Here is a 4915-nt window from a genome sequence, read left to right on the forward strand (position 1 = left end):
CTCGAGAGGGAGGTCGGGGAGACTGGTGAGAGCTGAAATAATCCCGAGGTGGACAAGGGGTCGGCGGTGAAAAAGAAGCAGCGGCGGGGTCCGTAGAATGCTGTTAATCCATCGTCCCGCATCCAGTGGATCATCCACCGGGGAGGCGCGCAGCTTCACGGTCCGTCCGCGCGGTTCTCCCGTCCCTCCCACTGACACTCCGCACTCAGAAGGGACGGGAAGAGCAGGATGCTAAAAATACAATCAAAACTCTGGAGCCGCTCGGGCTGAATCGGACCCTTCTCCTCAATCAACTTGTTTGCTTTCTTTCTCAGCTGCGCGTTTACCCCAGCCGGGACAGTGCGTGGATAAGCAGTCAATAAATGAGCTCTCAGGCGGTTCTTCCTCCTTTCTGAAAGGCTTATCACCCGATACCGGCTCGCGCTCTGAGGCAAGCGGGGCTCTCCTGTCAGCGCGCGGCGGGCTCTCCAACTCTCCCCGGACACATGCACACACTCTGAGCGTAAAATACGCACGGTTCCTCCTCACACACCACCGTCTCTCGGTGCATCTGGCAGAAGAGAGATGTGTGCTGACTTTAGTTGAGGGGCGGAGGATATAGAGGTATGGCAGCGAGATGGGAGTTTTTTAGGGATGAAGGAGGCGGGTTTAGTGCGCTGCTTAGGTACTGTGTGTGTGTGTGTGTGTGTGTGTGTGTGTGTGTGTGTGTGTGTGTGTGTGTGTGTGTGTGTGTGTGTGTGTGTGTGTGCTGGGACAATGTGTGTGTTTTAGAGGTCTCCTGGGAGGATGCAATAGCACAGCCATTCACTAATGCCCTCCCCAGCCACCCCCACTCCTCTCCCACACACACCTAAACACGCTCTCTTTCACTCACACACATACACACACTCCTCAAACCGCACACACTTCTTGGCAGCACCTCACTCTCCCTGTCACACACTCAACCAAATATTCTGCGGTCAACAGGCTATTTAAAGCTTGGCTGCAAAATGTCTGCATTTGAAACCAGCAAATCCCAATAATATGACAAATGTCAGCTACACACTACTGATTGATGAACACGTTGTAGGAGGATAATAAGGTGAGGCAGCCATGCTGGCCTCATGTACCGAGGACTAAATGACTCACCTGATCCTGGTGAAGACGAAGAGCGAAGTGGAGGACTGAAAACGGCAAGATTATATTTTATTGAATATAATATTTTATTTTTTAAACTACAACAACTAAATGAGAAAAAAACACATGTACCTTATTTATTATCAAGGCTGCCTGGGTCCATCACTACAAAACCCACAGGACTTTATTTTTAACACCAGCGAGAATCCCAAAGTTTCCAAATATGTCAGACTGAGTTATGAGTAAAGGTGTATAAAAAGATGGACAAACATGTACTTCTATTTAACATGTTGCAGCCATATGAGAAAATGTTCATTCAGCATAAGCAACAGTATTTTGAATAAAATGATGAAAGAGAATAGAGGAAAGATATTACACTTACACGTTATTCAAGGGAGAGTTAACGGACCAAAAAGAGTCCGAGAGGTTTATTTAAAAATATAGAACTTTATTTAATATTGCCCAAGATGCTCAACATTCAGAGTGAAAGAAATACTGTACCTATACACACAGGGACACATGCCTTACGCATAAGGTAAGGAAAGACGAGATCAAACTTTGTTAATCCCAGGAGGGAAATTTAGTAACAGCACAAAAAAAGACCAGAGAGAAAGACAAGAATAGGATACCGTTTGTTTTCTCTCTACATTTATTAGTATGAATCCAGTGACTAGACAAGATAAGATCCTTCATTGAGAGGGGAAATGTGTGTGTTGTCGAAGCACAAATAAGAAAGACAGAGAAGTAAGTATAGATACAGAGAGAAAAATTTAACAAATGAATAAGTAAAATAAAATAGTGAGAATGTGATAAGAGATAAGGAAAACTTTATTGTCTGTTCACACAGAAATGTTTCTTGCATCGCCTGCTCCAACACTCAACAGTATTACATAAAAACACAAAAGCAAAAAAAACAGATGTAAGGTCACCCTCCAATAATCATCAACAAGACATGATACAATATAAACAAACATTTGACACACCTGTCAGTCATGCACACACACACATACACACACACACACATACACACATTTGACATCCAAAAAAACATATAGGCCTAGGAGCATATAAAGATAAAAAACAAACATATAAGAGCAAAAGAGTCAAGATTACCAATACCCAGGACGACAGAAGAAAAAAACATTTTATTGAGGTATTTACCTTCATCAAAGCCACATGATATCGCCTCATCAGTGTTTAAATATTTGCAAAACCCACAGACAGATTTAATTGGTGACCAATTGCATTAATTTATGAAAAAAAATGAAAATCACGAAATACAGCCAAAAGTTTGGACACACCTTCTCATTCAATGCATTTCCTTTATTTTCATGACTATTTACATTGTAGATTCTCACTGAAGGCATCAAAACTATGAATGAACACATATGGAATTATGTACTTAACAAAAAAGTGTGAAATAACTGAAAACATGTCTTATATTTTAGATTCTTCAAAGTAGCCACCCTTTGCTTTTTTTGATAACTCTGCAAACCCTTGGTGTTCTCTCAATGAGCTTCATGAGGTAGTCACCTGAAATGGTTTTACCTTCACAGGTGTGCTTTGTCAGGGTTCATTAGTGGAATTATTTACCTTATTAATTAAAAAACAAAGGGTGGCTACTTTGAGGAATCTAAAATATAAGACCTGTTTTCAGTTATTTCACACTTTTTTGTTAAGTACATAATTCCATATGTGTTCATTCATAGTTTTGATGCCTTCAGTGAGAATCTACAATGTAAATAGTCATAAAAATAAATAAAAAAATGCATTGAATGAGAAGGTGTGTCCAAACTTTTGGCCTGTACTGTATATGGAGATACAAATTTTTTGACCGACAATATGAGATATTATATTATATTTCAGCAATTAAATTATATTGTGTATATATAATGCAAGAGTAATTTGATGCAAAAAAACATAACGTTATAACAGAAGAATATATCTGTATTGATATAGTTTATAATGTAATTAAACACTGCCTAAAGATGGCCGACACAGCAGCAGTGCTTGAGTGAAGCTCCTCAAATCTCAGTCTGCTAAATGCACTAATTAACTAACTTTCGTGCATTTCTATCCCACATCAAGTTCTGAGTGTTACTAGAGCCACTTGTGACTTTTTGTGATCTGTTGGACGGTCACTGTTACAATTTGTTCACTTGATCATCTTACTTGTGCTCCGCCATGGAACAAAATGTGACCAACGCATTCATTCTGAGCGCTCTCCAACAACTTAAGCAAGAGATGTTCACGTATTTTGACCCGAAACTTGACAACCTGCTAACAGCTGCCAATGCGTTGCAGTCTTCCCTTAAATCTCTCGGGGATCAAGTAGGCGAGCTAGAATTTAGAGTCAGTTCAAACCAGGATAACATAAATGATCCAGAGCAACGTGTTGAGATTCTGGAGAAGCAAAATGCTGTCCTGCTACAGAAAACCGAGGACGCCGAAAATCGGAGCAGAGCCCAAAATCTTCGATTCATTCATGTTCCTGAGCGAGCTGAAGGTACAGATACAATCGGCTTTATTGTACGTTTACTCACCACTGTCTTCGGCGAAGCCAGCTTTTCCACTCCACCGGTGATCGAGCGCACTCATCGTACTCCTGGAGTTTCCTCCAAACGGGATTCCAAAGCTGGTCCAAGACCCATACTGGCAAAGTTTCTCCACTTTCAGGACAAACTTAAAATCCTCCGCCTCGCTCGGGAGAAAATGGAGCTGATGTACCAAGGTTCTAGAGTTTTCATTTATCCCAACTTCAGCCACGGTTTGATGCAGAAACGCAGCCTGTTTGACCCAGTGAAAAAGAAACTACGCGAGATGGGGCTCCGCCAAGCACTGTTGTATCCAGCTACCCTCAGGATCCACATCGGTGATGAAGCTCACCTCTGCAACTCTCCGGACGAAGTGGAGGTGTTCATTCGGGATGTTCAGATGAAGTCTCCCTAATTCGGGTCTATCCTGATTTGCATTTCTTCTTTTACTTTGAACTTTGTAACTCTCCTATCCTGCATTCAATTCCTGAATCTTTATTTACCGTAAACTGTGGTGCTTTGCGACTTGACGCAGGGTCATGCTTTACCGACGCATGCCCTCACCGATGATTATTATTTTTTTTTTTATCTGCAGACTGAGACTTGGATCTTTTCCTTTTCTTTCATTTTGTATCTTTTGTTAATATTTTTGCATGTTTACCTGTCTGTTTTTGGAGAGTGTTTGTGTGTATATGGTTTTGTGTGTGTGTTGACTCCCATGTCACTCACCCACCTTTTTTATTTTGCAGTATGTACTCACATAGATCTCTTCACTAGTCACTGTATTTTAATTAATTTTTTTCTCTGATAAATATGGGTAAAGGTCTTTACATTATGCACCTGAATATTAGAAGTCTACTCCCCAAAATCGACCAACTTCGAGCATGGTTGGCCTATAATAATCCAAATATTATTACGTTATCCGAAACTTGGCTTACCAGCAACATTTCATTTCTGCCGATATTAGTATAGACAACTATAAACTGTTTAGATCGGACAGAAGCACAAGGGGAGGCAGAGTAGCCACTTATGTATTAGCAAATTTAAATTCTCAACTTATGGTTCCTAATGAGACTCCTGTACATTTTGAAAGACTATTCATCAAAATCACTCTAAATGAAAACAAGCAGTTAATTATTGGAAATATTTATAGACCGCCTAACTCTCCCAAACTCGAATCAATTAAAAATATTATTTCTACTGCATCTTCCTTAGTTTCTAATAAGGAAATGATACTTATGGGTGACTTTAACATTAATTGGCTT

Source organism: Perca flavescens, chromosome 4 (assembly GCF_004354835.1).
Source record: "Perca flavescens isolate YP-PL-M2 chromosome 4, PFLA_1.0, whole genome shotgun sequence".
NCBI lineage: Eukaryota > Metazoa > Chordata > Actinopteri > Perciformes > Percidae > Perca > Perca flavescens.